The following is a 14138-nucleotide window of genomic DNA, read 5'->3' on the forward strand; positions in this document are numbered from 1 at the left end:
CCAGTCTTTCTCTCTCTCTCTCCCCAACCTCCAGTCTCTCTCGCTCCCTGCCCCCCAGTCTCTCACTCTCTTTCATCCGTCCCCCACCCCCCGGCCCCCAGTCTTTCTCTCTCTCTCCACAACCTCCAGTCTCTCTCTCTATCCCCACCCCCGTCTCTCTCTCTATCCCCAACCCCCATTCTCTCTCTCTATCCCCAACCCCCAGTCTCTCTCTCTATCCCCACCCTCCAGTCTCTCTCTCTATCCCCACCCCTCAGTCTATCTCTCTATCCCCACCCCCCAGTCTCTCTCTCTATCCCCACCCCCCAGTCTCTCTCTCTATCCCCATCCCCCCAGTCTCTCTCTCCTCCCACTCCAGAGTCTCTCTCTCTCTCTCTCTCCCCATCCCCAGTTTCTCTCGCTCTCTCTGCGCCCCTGTCTCTCTCTCCCCACCCCCCAGTCTCTCTCGCTCTGTCTGCGCCTCTGTCTCTCTCTCTCTCCCCACCCCCCAGTCTCTCTCTCTCTCCCTGCCCCCCAGTCTCTCACTCTCTCTCCCTCTCTCTCTCCCTGCCCCCCAGTCTCTCACTCTCTCTCCCTCTCTCTCTCTCCCTGCCCCCCAGTCTCTCACTCTCTTTCGCCACCCCCCCCACCCCCCCGGCCCCCAGTCTTTCTCACTCCCCAACCTCCAGTCTCTCTCTCTCTCTCTCTCTCTCTCCCCGCCCCCCCAGTCTCTCTCTCTCCCCTCACCCCCCCAGTCTCTCTCTCTCCCCGCCCCCCAGTCTCTCACTCCCCCGCCCCCTGCCTCTCACTCTCTTCCCTCCTGCCCCCCAGTCTCTCTCTCTCTCTCTCTCTCTCCCACCCCCCAGTCTCTTTCTCTCTCCACACCCCCCAGTCTCTCTCTCTCTCCCCACCCCCGTCTTTCTCTCTATCCCCACCCCCCAGTCTCTCGCTCTATCCCCAACCCCCAGTCTCTCTATCTATCCCCAACCCCCAGACTCTCTCTCTATCCCCAACCCCCAGTCTCTCTTTCTATCCCCACCCCTCAGTCTCTCTCTATCCCCACCCCCCAGTCACTCTCTCTCTCCCCACCCCCCAGTCTCTCTCTCTCTCCAACCCCCAGTCTCTCTCTCTCTCCTCCCCGTCCCCCAGTCTCTCTCTCTCTCTCTGTCCCCCGTCTCTCACTCTCTTTCGCCACCCCCCCAGCCCAGTCTTTCTCTCTCTCTCCCCAACCTCCAGTCTCTCTCGCTCTCCCTCTCTCTCTCCCCGCCCCCAGTCTCTCCCTCTCTCTCTCCACCCCCAGTCTCCTCTCTCTCTCCCCGTCCCCCAGTCTCTCTCTCTCTCAGTCCCCCAGTCTCTCACTCTTTCGCCCCCCCCCCCTCCAGCCCCCAGTCTTTCTCTCTCTCTCTCCCCAACCTCCAGTCTCTCTCTCTTTCTCTCTCCCCGCCCCCCAGTCTCTCTCTCTCCACGCCCCCCAATGTCTCACTCCCCGCCCCCCTGCCTCTCACTCTCTTCCCTCCCGCCTCGCAGTCTCTCACTCTCTCCCCACCCCCCAGTCTCTCTCTCTCTCTCTCTCTCTCCCCACCCCCAGTCTCTTTCTCTCTCTCTCCCCACCCCCCAATCTCTTTCTGTCCCCACACCCCCCAGTCTCTCTCTCTCTCTCTCTCCCCACACCCCCCAGTCTCTCTCTCTCTCTGCCACCAAGTCTCTCACTCTCTTTCGCCGCCCCCCCCAGCCCCCAGTCTTTCTCTCTCTCTCTCTCTCCCCAACCTCCAGTCTCTCTCGCTCTTCCTCTCTCTCCCCGCCCGCCAGTCTCTCCCTCTCTCTCTCCACCCCCCAGTCTCTCTCTCTCTCTCTCTCTCCCCGTCCCCCAGTCTCTCTCTCTCTCTGTCCCCCAGTCTCTCACTCTCTTTCGCCCCCCCCCTCCAGCCCCCAGTCTTTCTCTCTCTCTCCCCAACCTCCAGTCTCTCTCTCTCTCTCTCTCCCCGCCCCCCAGTCTCTCTCTCTCCCCGCCCCCCAGTGTCTCACTCCCCGCCCCCCTGCCTCTCACTCTCTTCCCTCCCGCCCCGCAGTCTCTCACTCTCTCCCCACCCCCCCAGTCTCTCTCTCTCTCTCCCCACACCCCAGTCTTTCTCTCTCTCTCCCCACCCCCCAGTCTCTTTCTCTCTCTCCACACCCCCAGTCTCTTTCTCTCTCTATCCCCACCCCCCAGTCTCTCTCTCTCTCTATCCCCACCCCCCAGTCTCTCTCTCTATTCCCACCCCCCAGTCTCTCTCTCTATACCCACCCCCCAGCCTCTCTCTCTATCCCCACCCCCCAGCCTCTCTCTCTATCCCTACCCCCCAGTCTCTCTCTCTATCCCCATCCCCCCAGTCTCTCTCTCTATCCCCACCCCCCAGTCTCTCTCTCTATCCCCACCCCCCAGTCTCTCTCTCTATCCCCACCCCACAGTCTCTCTCTCTATCCCCACCCCCCAGTCTCTCTCTCTATCCCCACCCCCCAGCCTCTCTCTCTATCCCCACCCCCAGTCTCTCTCTCTATCCCCACCCCCCCGTCTCTCTCTCTATCCCAACCCCCAGTCTCTCTCTAAATCCCCACCCCAGTCTCTCTCTCCCCACCCCCCAGTCTCTCTCTCTCTCCCCACCCCCCAGTCTCCCTCTCTACCCACCCCCCAATCTCTCTCTCTCTCTGCGCCCCTGTCTCTCTCTCCCCACCCCCCAGTCTCTCTCGCTCTCTCTGCGCCCCTGTCTCTCTCTCTCTCCCCACCCCCCAGTCTCTCTCTCTCTCTCTCCCCGTCCCCCAGTCTCTCTCTCTCTTTCGCCCACCCCTCCCCCGGCCCCCAGTCTTTCTCTCTCTCTCTCCCCAACCTCCAGTCTCTCTCTCTCCCTGCCCCCCAGTCTCTCACTCTCTTTCATCCGTCCCCCCACCCCCCGGCCCCCAGTCTTTCTCTCTCTCTCTCCCCAACCTCCAGTCTCTCTCTCTATCCCCACCCCCGTCTCTCTCTCTATCCCCAACCCCCATTCTCTCTCTCTATCCCCAACCCCCAGTCTCTCTCTCTCTCTATCCCCACCCCTCAGTCTATCTCCCTATCCCCACCCCCCAGTCTGTCTCTCTATCCCCACCCCCCAGTCTCTCTCTCTATCCCCATCCCCCCAGTCTCTCTCTCTCTCCCCACTCCAGAGTCTCTCTCTCTCTCTCTCCCCATCCCCCAGTTTCTCTCGCTCTCTCTGCGCCCCTGTCTCTCTCTCTCCCCACCCCCCAGTCTCTCTCGCTCTGTCTGCGCCTCTGTCTCTCTCTCTCTCCCCACCCCCCAGTCTCTCTCTCTCTCCCTGCCCCCCAGTCTCTCACTCTCTCTCCCTCTCTCTCTCCCTGCCCCCCAGTCTCTCACTCTCTCTCCCTCTCTCTCTCCCTGCCCCCCAGTCTCTCACTCTCTTTCGCCACCCCCCCCACCCCCCCGGCCCCCAGTCTTTCTCTCTCCCCAACCTCCAGTCTCTCTCTCTCTCTCTCTCCCCGACCCCCCCAGTCTCTCTCTCTCCCCGACCCCCCCAGTCTCTCTCTCTCCCCTCACCCCCCAGTCTCTCTCTCTCCCCGCCCCCCAGTCTCTCACTCCCCGCCCCCCTGCCTCTCACTCTCTTCCCTCCTGCCCCCCAGTCTCTCTCTCTCTCTCTCTCTCTCCCCACCCCCCAGTCTCTTTCTCTCTCCACACCCCCCAGTCTCTCTCTCTCTCCCCACCCCCCCAGTCTCTCTCTCTATCCCCACCTCCCAGTCTCTCGCTCTATCCCCAACCCCCAGTCTCTCTCTCTATCCCCAACCCCCAGTCTCTCTCTCTATCCCCAACCCCCAGTCTCTCTTTCTATCCCCACCCCTCAGTCTCTCGCTCTATCCCCAACCCCCAGTCTCTCGCTCTATCCCCAACCCCCAGTCACTCTCTCTCTCCCCAACCCCCAGTCTCTCTCTCTCTCTCCCCGTCCCCCAGTCTCTCTCTCTCTCTCTGTCCCCCCGTCTCTCACTCTCTTTCGCCACCCCCCCCCCAGCCCCCAGTCTTTCTCTCTCTCTCTCCCCAACCTCCAGTCTCTCTCGCTCTCCCTCTCTCTCTCCCCGCTCCCCAGTCTCTCCCTCTCTCTCTCCACCCCCCAGTCTCTCTCTCTCTCCCCGTCCCCCAGTCTCTCTCTCTCTCAGTCCCCCAGTCTCTCACTCTCTTTTGCCCCCCCCCCTCCAGCCCCCAGTCTTTCTCTCTCTCTCTCCCCAACCTCCAGTCTCTCTCTCTTTCTCTCTCCCCGCCCCCCAGTCTCTCTCTCTCCACGCCCCCCAATGTCTCACTCCCCGCCCCCCTGCCTCTCACTCTCTTCCCTCCCGCCTCGCAGTCTCTCACTCTCTCCCCACCCCCCCAGTCTCTCTCTCTCTCTCCCCACCCCCCAGTCTCTTTCTCTCTCTCTCCCCATCCCCCAGTCTCTTTCTCTCTCCACACCCCCCAGTCTCTTTCTCTCTCTATCCCCACCCCCCAGTCTCTCTCTCTCTATACCCACCCCCCAGTCTCTCTCTCTATTCCCACCCCTAAGTCTCTCTCTCTATACCCACCCCCCAGCCTCTCTCTCTATCCCCACCCCCCAGTCTCTCTCTCTATCCCCACCCCCCAGTCTCTCTCTCTATCCCCACCCCCCAGCCTCTCTCTCTATCCCCACCCCCCAGTCTCTCTCTCTATCCCCACCCCCCAGTCTCTCTCTCTATCCCCACCCCCCAGTCTCTCTCTCTATCCCCACCCCCCAGTCTCTCTCTCTATCCCCACCCCTCAGTCTATCTCTCTATCCCCACCCCCCAGTCTCTCTCTCTATCCCCATCCCCCCAGTCTCTCTCTCTCTCTCCCCATCCCCCAGTTTCTCTCGCTCTCTCTGCGCCCCTGTCTCTCTCTCCCCACCCCCCAGTCTCTCTCGCTCTGTCTGCGCCTCTGTCTCTCTCTCTCTCCCCACCCCCCAGTCTCTCTCTCTCTCCCTGCCCCCCAGTCTCTCACTCTCTCTCTCTCTCTCTCTCTCCCCAACCTCCAGTCTCTCACTCTCTTTCGCCACCCCCCCGGCCCCCAGTCTTTCTCTCTCCCCAACCTCCAGTCTCTCTCTCTCTCTCCCCGTCCCCCCAGTCTCTCTCTCTCCCCTCACCCCCCAGTCTCTCTCTCTCCCCGCCCCCCAGTCTCTCACTCCCCGCCCCCTTGCCTCACTCTCTTCCCTCCCGCCCCCCAGTCTCTCACTCTCTCCCCAACCCCCCGTCTCTCTCTCTCTGGGCCCCAGTCTCTTTCTCTCTCCCCGCCCCCCCAGCCTCTCACACTCCCCACCCCCCCAGCCTCTCACTCTCTTCCCCCCCCCCCCAGCCTCTCACTCAGCCTCTCACTCTCTTTCCCCCCCCCCCAGCCTCTCACTCTCTTCCCCCCCCCCCCACCCCCCAGTCTCTCTCTCACTCTCCCTCCCCGCCCCTCAGTTTCTCTCTCTATCACTATTGGGCCCAGGATCGCCGCTTTAAGGTCCCCATCGGCCGCACTCGGAGCCTGAGGTCCTGCTGCTTGGCCCCACGTGTATGGAATGATTCGGCCGGGAGGGGGCGGAGCTTCACAGAGGTGGGGCTTGTCGCCTGTCGGTAAAAAAGTGTAGTACGGGCAGTGGGGGTCGGGGTTTGACAGACAGCTGTCTGTTAAAGTAAAGTGCGGTACAAATAGTTACTTCGAAAATAAAACTTAATCTCTGTGCAGTTTCAAGCTCTGGCCACCAGGTGGCACTGTTTAGCAACTTACTGAATGTAGCTTCAAAAGTTTCAGTGAGCTGAATTCAGACATTTTCCTACTTTTAATTTTACATTTTATTCCCTTTAGGTTTTCAACGTTCCTTTCAGTGGGGAAAGTAGCAGAGCTCAAAAGGGATGGAAAAATGTGAAAAATGAGTGTAGCTGAGTATCGTCAGTGGACATACATACATTTAGAATACATGAATTCAGACTTCCAGTGTAAAGCTTTGCACGCCAGTATGGGAAATTGGGCGTGGAGGTCAGTTGGTCCTGCAGGATTTTCGGTGCATTAAATGTGAAAATTTGTGAAATCCTCCCTACTGTTGCAGTTCAAACATAGATAAATCAATTTCATGTCACCTGTTTGACTTCAAATCAGTTCTAGACTTCTGAACTTTTAAGCTTGTGCTAGCAAATTAAAATTATAATTGCATATGGTCATAAGATGGTTATCATACAAATTATATAAAATGTTTCAAGCACATCCTAATTTTAAAGAAATGTTTAATTATTAACATATCAAATATTCTACCATATGAAATACTAGATGACATGTACTTTTGTCCACATTTTATAAAAGATTTTTCATATTTTATGATGTTACAAAAGCACATTTGGTTAATGGGTTTGTATGGTCATTATAAGTCAGTTGAGCTATTTTTAACTGCAGATGTAGCATAGTTGTGTAAATGGATGAATACGCCCATCTCTGCAAGATAGGTTTGAACCCAGCTCAAAATAATGGGGTAAAAGCTTACTCTGCTGGTCACCTAAAAGGATCCTAAACTAAATAAACTCAGGCAGTCTCTTGTTATTGCAAATGAGTCAACAAAACAGGCAACAATTCAGCACTAATTGACAGTCTTGTGCAGTGAAGTCATAAGAACATAAGAAATAGGAGCAGGAGTAGGCCATTTGGCCCCTCAAGGCTGCTCCGCCATTCAATAAGATCATGGCTGATCTGATCATGGACTCAGCTCCACTTCCCTGCCCGCTCACCATAACCCTTTACTCTCTTATCGCTCAAAAATCTGTCTATCTCCTCCTTAAATATATTCAATGACCCAGCCGCCACAGTCACAAGGATAAATAGTAGGAGAAAAGCAAATGTTACACTGGTGCATTAAGGGTGGGATTAAGACACATTGTTGGGCAACAGCAGAGAAAACAACACTTTACTTAGCTGTGCTTAAACTCCTGGCTGGATTAAAGGTCTGATGGGCCTGGGGCAAACTGATCCAAATGGGCCAATAGTTATATTTGTTCATGTTCATTACATTATGTTTCTGATTCTGATTCTGAGTATGAAAACATAGGCCAGTATATTCAACAATGAAAGCATATATTCTGTATCAAGTAGGTATATATTCTGGTCTGGTATAATTGCAATACTAGATTCCTATACATGTATACAAATAGTAAATATCTTGTCTTTGCAAAAATAGGTATGTACACATTAAGCCAATAAACAATATTTTCCTCGGTCTTATTTTTCCTCTCATTGTCTATTCTATTCAGCTTATTTGGGAGGTCTTATATTATTTTCCTACATTTATTTGGTGGGCCTATGTTCTTTGGTGGGCCAGCCCTATCCGCCCAATGGTTAATCTACCCCTGCTTAAACAATGGCCCTGAAATTCCGTTTTGGCCTTCCCGCAGGCATTTTAGAGAAAAAGTACTCACTTACCTTAATCTGGTACCCACGTTCGACTTTCCGATGCTGAGGCCTCCTTCGACTGCGAGTAATAGCGCATGCACGTCGACATGTGCGCAGGCCTACAGCTGGAGTCACATGGCTCTGGGCAGCCAATCAGGTAAAGTATCTTAGTAATAGGAGTTCCGCAGGGTCCTAAACTCCTATTGCTATTATTGTGATAGAGCCCCACAGCCCCAGCCACCCAAAACACTAATAAAAAATAGAAAATGACACTACATTCATTTAAATTAAAGTTATTAATGTCTTAAAAAAAATAATTTCCCGATTTTTTTTAGAAGTTTTTTTTAAATAAACTTACCGTTGTGGGGTTTTTAATGTTAAAATATGTTTCATGTAATGTGTTTTTTAAAACACTTGCGCCTGTAAATGTAGGCTATGTGCCTGCTTTTTCAGGTACAAGATTTTTGAGGACATTTGTAAGCGTAAATATCGGAAATTTCCACTTACAAGTGTCCTCGCTCCCGAGATGCGGCCATCTGTCAAGCCAGAAACTTGACAGATCAGAAAAGCCGGTTTCCAGCGCATGCGCATTGCGTGCTGGAAACCGGCATTTCCGATGCCTTCCCGAGTCCATAGGAAATCCGTACGGACCCGGGAGGCCGGAATTTCAGGGCTTATATCTTACCTAGGACTGCTTCATGTTGACAGTGAGTGCCAAAACTGGAAAACTGTTGTATTCCCTCAACACTGCTATCTTATGTTGAGCACACAAAGGGAGAATATCTTTAGAAGTAGATTAATTAATGTGCTAGATTATAAAGAGATTTGAATGCTTGTGATGCCAATGGCATTGCGTTAAAATTATAATTGCATGCGCACAGATGTTTATTAGACTCATGTACCTTGCTAGGAGTACAACGGTCATAACAAGTGTAATAAAAAATGCAGCCGTTATTTACTATAGCAACAATGGAGTTAACAGCTGCAAACTGGAGAAGCTGTACGCAGCTTTGTATCAACAGAAAGAGCAAAACCAGAGCAAGTACTTCCAAAAATGAGCGCTAGATTAACATGTGGTAGTGTTTTTCATGGATCATGGATCTCCTGGTTACAGTTCCAACATCTTTTCTTGTATAAACTGACTGAGGTGGTAGAAGGTGGTTATCGTTACACCCATATTCCGGACAGAAAACAGGGGCCAAAATGACTAATTTCACAGGGCTATGCCCTGAGCCTCTAGGTCTGAAAAATGTCAGACACCATATTGGCCATGGACAATTTTCAGGTGTCCAGGGCGGCAGGCTAAAACAGGCGTTAGGTCATATGCTAATGACGGAGCCAATGCCTGTTTTAGGATCCCTATGGGAAATTGGGAAGCCCTGAGATGAGCAAGCATTGGTCCCGTTTCACTCAGGTTTTCCAAGCGTGATTGCGGCCTAGCAAGCTGCCACCGCCACCACCAAAAAGATAAGTTCAAATTGTCTTTTAAAATTCACGTGGAGCCAAAAGGAACAGGAGTGTTCCTCCCATCCCCACAGCACTCATGACAGCCACAATCAGTCCCACTTGCCATTTCCCCCCACCCCTAGCTGAAGACCATTCCCAGCGAGGCAAGCGGCAGAAAATGTGTTTTCCAAAACGAGCAATCTGCCGGTGGAAGTGTGACAGGTGACAGCTCACCAAACTTACTGAAATGTGGCCCGAGGCTCAATTTTAGGCTGGCTTCGGTCCAGTTGGGGCAAACGCTGCCTAAGCCACCAACTCCAAGCCCAACATTGAGCCGAGATGAATTTCCTCCCAAGACTCCTAGGGAGTGAAACCTGCATCGTTATTCCCCAATATGAGTTATTGTAGCAATTAAATCGAAATATGATTGCTAACTGAAGCCTAAGCAAGATGCCTGCTACATATCCTGTCAATTCAGACCATGAAAATATCATGTATTATACATCCATGTATTGTTAGTTCAATGTTAACAGCTGTACTTACTTCGTAAGACTTGAAGATTTTGCAATGTACATGTAAAAAAAACCTTTTCTATCCAAAAACTGACTGCAAAAGCTTCTATAGATATGTGAAGAGAAAAAGATTAGTGAAGACCAACGTCTTACAGTCAGAATCAGGTGAATTTATAATGGGGAACAAAGAAATGGCAGACCAATTGAACAAATACTTTGGTTCTGTCTTCACGAAGGAAGACACAAATAACCTTCCGGAAAGGCTAGGGGTTCGAGGGTCTAACGAAAAAGAGGAACTGAAGGAAATCCTTATTAGTCTGGAAATTGTGTTAGGGAAATTGATGGGATTGAAGGCCGATAAATCCCCAGGGCCTGATAGTCTGCATCCCAGACTACTTAAGGAAGTGGCCCTAGAAATAGTGGATGCATTGGTCATCATTTTCCAACATTCTACTGACTCTGGATCAGTTCCTATGGACTGGAGGGTAGCTAATGTAACACCACGTTTTAAAAAAGGAGGGAGCAATCAGGGAATTATAGACCGGTTAGCCTGACATCGGTGGTGGGGAAAATGTTGGAATCAATTATTAAAGATGAAATAGCAGTGCATTTGGAAAGCAGTGACAGGATCAGCTCAAGTCAGCATGGATTTATGAAAGGGAAATCATGCTTGACAAATTTTCTAGTTACATCCTCAAAAAATTCTAGTAGAGTGGATAAGGGAGAACCAGTGGATGTGGTGTATTTGGACTTTGAAAAGGCTTTTGGCAAGGTCCCACACAAGAGATTAGTGTGCAAAATTAAAGCACATGGTATTGGGGGTAATGTATTGACGTGGATAGAAAACTAGTTGGCAGACAGGAAGCAGAGAGTCGGGATAAACGGGTCCTTTTCAGAATGGCAGGCAGTGACCAGTGGGGTGCCGCAGGGTTCAGTGCTGGGACCCCAGCTATTTACAATATACATCAATGATTTAGATGAAGGAATTGAGTGTAATATCTCCAAGTTTGCAGATGACACTAAGCTGGGTGGCAGTGAGAGCTGTGAGAAGGATGCTAAGAGGCTTCAGGGTGACTTGGACAGGTTATGTGAGTGGGCAAATGCATGGCAGATGCAGTATAATGTGGATAAATGTGAGGTTATCCACTTTGGTGGCAAAAACAGGAAGACAAAATATTATCTGAATGGTGACAGATTAGGAAAAGTGGAGGTACGAGACCTGGGTGTCATGGTTCATCAGTCATTGAAGGTTGGCATGCAAATAGAGCAGGCGGTGAAGAAGGCAAATGGTATGTTGGCCTTCATAGATAGAAGTTGCAGTTGTACAGAGCCTTGGTGAGGCCACACCTAGAATATTGTGTTCAGTTTTGGTCTCCTAATCTGAGGAAGGACGTTCTTGCTATTGAGGGAGTGCAGCGAAGGTTCACCAGACTGATTCCCATGATGGCAGGACTGACATATGAGGACACTGGATCAACTGGGCTTGTATCCACTGGAGTTTAGAAGAATGAGAGGGGATCTCATAGAAACATATAAAATTCTGATAGGATTGGACAGGTTAGAGGCAGGAAGAATGTTCCCATTGCTGAGGAGTTCCAGAACCAGGGGTCACAGTCTAAGGATAAGGGGTAAGCCATTTAGGACTGAGATGAGGAGAAACTTCTTCACTCAGAGTGGTTAACCTGTGGAATTCTCTAATGCAGAAAGTTGTTGAGGCCAGTTCGTTAGATATATTCAAAAGGGAGTTAGATATGGCCCTTACGGTCAAAGGGATCAAGGGGTATGGAGAGAAAGCAGGAAAGGGGTACTGAGGTTGAATGATCGGCCATGATCTTATTGAATGGCGGTGCAGCCTCCTGCACCTAATTTCTATGTATCCAATATTTAACATATAGAATGCAGAAATAATCATGCCCCAATAACAGCAGACATTTTGTTTTTATCATTTTGCCTACAGTGAAGACAAATCAAGAATAAATGTTCCTATTGCTTGATAGTAGTAAGTTTCGGCTTTGGAGGAATCAGCAGATAATATTGAAATGTTTGCTGCTAGTTGAAATGCAAGGAATTGCAGCAGCTTCCTGCATTTCACATTTGTGTTTTGTGTCAGCTGTAGCTCAGCTGATAGCATTCTTGCCTCCGAGTCAGATGATTGTAAATTCAAGCCCTACTTTTGAAACTTGAACACGCAATCTAAGCTGACACCTCAGTGCAGTACTGAGGGAATGTTGCACTGTCAGAGGTGCCATCTTTCCAATGGGACGTTAGAGTACCCAGTCTGCCCACTCAGCTGGATGTAAAATCCCACAGCATTAGTCGAAGAGCAGGTATGTTCTTGTGCTGCCTGACCAATATCTATCCCTCAACTAACACCTAAGGAAACACATGATCTGGCCATTATCTACTGTTGTTTATGGGGACCTTACTGCGTGCAAATTGGCTGCCATGTTTCCTACATTACCAGTGACTACACTTCAAAAGTATATAATTGGCTGTAAAGTTTGGGATGTCGTGGGGTTATGAAAGGCACGTTTATATAAAAGGTATGTTTTTTTTTAATTCCATTCAGCAAAAATGTTGGCCTAGAAATTGGTTGAAGGCATGCCCCTTTTACAGGCAGAAAGAGGAGTAAGGTGCTTTGCATATACAAATAAGGGGCGAATGTGTTTGTGCCCCCTTTGCAAAATTGGTCAGCCCAGGAAAATGTGCTTTACATGGAATCTAATCCACAGTCTTTAAAGGAACTGCTGGAGGCCACCACCAAAATGATAAGTTTGTTTAAAAAAATTACAGGGTACCTAAATGTGGAGCTGGGAGGAGCATTCCTGCTGATCTCGGCTCCACTGCAGTGCCAAAGACCAATGCCGGCTCTCACTCTGCCTCCTCTCCATCGCTGATGTCACTGAGAAACTATGTACATTCTTACAGAAATTAATAAAACAAAACTGAAAGAAATATTTTTCTCCAATGTTGCACGATTGTAAATTATGGTCAAGTGGTCTATGTTAGTGGTGTGAATCTCGCTCCCAGCTCAGACCATACACACACTCCCTCGCTAGCTCCCCACTCTGTCCCAACATAAGCTCTAGCCCCCAGTTTCTCTCATCTACACAGTTTGCAACAATTACAAAAGACTTACATCTCTGGTGTTTGACAATCACTTTTTGGGGGAGAAGCGGTGGTGGGCGGATAATGCAGCACTTTCAAGGGGCCCGTATCCGGGTAAATTTGGATAATGGAGTCTTGGTTTGGGTGAGACACAGTTATAGCATGATCTGCTTCTTCATGAAAGGTAAGTAAGCATTGCAAAGAATGCACAACACAGTAGATCTGTCAGCATCTGAAAAGAGAGAAGATAGGTTGCTATTTTGAGCCATGTAAAGGTTAGCAATACCACTATCGCATCCTATAACAGAAAGATGCTGATGGGCCTGCTGTTTATTTCAAGCATTTTATTTTTACTTTTAATTCAGATTTGCAGCATTAGCAGTTTTTCTTTTTGTTCACTGCCTTGTGCTAGATTTCCCAAGTGCCACATAATAGACTTGTTAGCAAAACTGAAGCCCATAGTATTAAAGGGGCAATGGCAGCGCGAGTATGAAATTGGCTGGGACAGAAAGCATAGTGGAAAACAGTTATTTACCAGGCCGCAGGGAAGTATACAGTAGTGCCCCCTAGGGGTCAGTGTTGGGGCCACAGCTCTTTTGATATATATTAATGACCTAGACTTGGGTATAGGAGTCATGATTTCAAAGTTTGCAGATGACACACAATTTGTAAATGTAGTAAACAATGAGAAGGATAGTAGCAAGCTTCAGATGAAATGGGCACCAGAAAAATATTTTGTTTTCACTATTGTTTTTCTTCCCAAATGTTTTTTTTCTATTGTTTGGTTTTTCACTTCATTGACATCAGCCATTTCTGTCTATCATAAGGTTCCTGAATGTATTCATCATCCATTCCTTGAAGTCTGGTCAGAATTTAAAGCACCAAATCCTGTTCAGCAGAAGACAATTGAAGCACCTGTGTATCATCAGCCAGTTCCATCCATACATCACTTCCAATGGCACTAGTGTTTATTCATACCATTATCACCTTTAGGCATGATTTCTCCATCGCTCTCACCAGCCTCAAGTAAACACCATTGCCCACGGCAATTCCTGCTCATCTATTGCCCCGCACGTGCCCACCTCCACCGTTGTCCTCCAACACCATTATTTCAAAACCCTCGTGAACAAATTTCTCCATGTCCTTCTCACCTCTGCAACATCCTCCAGCTCACTCCCTCAATTCTTTTAACTCTGGTCCTCTCTCTGCTCTACAATCTGCACATGATCCTTCAAGTTCGCATCGGGTACTTTATTAAACAATCGCAGAATTAAAGAAGAGTTCAGCAAAATATATTCTTATTCATTAAGTGGGGGGATTCTTGTACCTCAAATGGCAAAGTGTTGAATACCTGGTTTTAATCCCAATGCCAAGATAAGATTTAGGAGAATAGGCCATATGGCCCTTGAGCCTGCTCCGCCATTCAATAAGATCATGGCTGATCTTCGACCTCAACTCCACTTTCTTGCCTGAAACCCATATCCCTCGAGTTCCCTATTGTCCAAAAATCTATCTATCTCATCCTTGAATATACTCAGCAATTCAGCATCCACAGCCCTTTAAGGTAGAAAATTCCAAGACTCACAATCCTCTTCGTTGTTTGATTGAGGTGATATTTGACAGGTCAGTGCAAGTGAGTTTTCAGGCAGGTCAACATATAGTGGCAGAAAAAC

At 49.8% G+C, this 14138-nt stretch overlaps 1 long non-coding RNA gene across 1 annotated transcript in view; it reads right to left on the reverse strand.

Annotated features, from left to right (window-relative positions):
- Positions 1-7511, reverse strand: part of LOC139276997 (uncharacterized) — a 153355-nt gene extending 145844 nt beyond the window's left edge. Inside the window, exon 1 of the long non-coding RNA XR_011596008.1 lies at positions 7430-7511. This is a non-coding gene — a long non-coding RNA (uncharacterized lncRNA). The remainder of the gene's footprint in view (positions 1-7429) is intronic.
- Positions 7512-14138: the final 6627 nt, after the last annotated feature.

The sequence above is a fragment of the Pristiophorus japonicus genome, chromosome 12, assembly GCF_044704955.1.
Source record: "Pristiophorus japonicus isolate sPriJap1 chromosome 12, sPriJap1.hap1, whole genome shotgun sequence".
NCBI classification, from domain to species: domain Eukaryota; kingdom Metazoa; phylum Chordata; class Chondrichthyes; family Pristiophoridae; genus Pristiophorus; species Pristiophorus japonicus.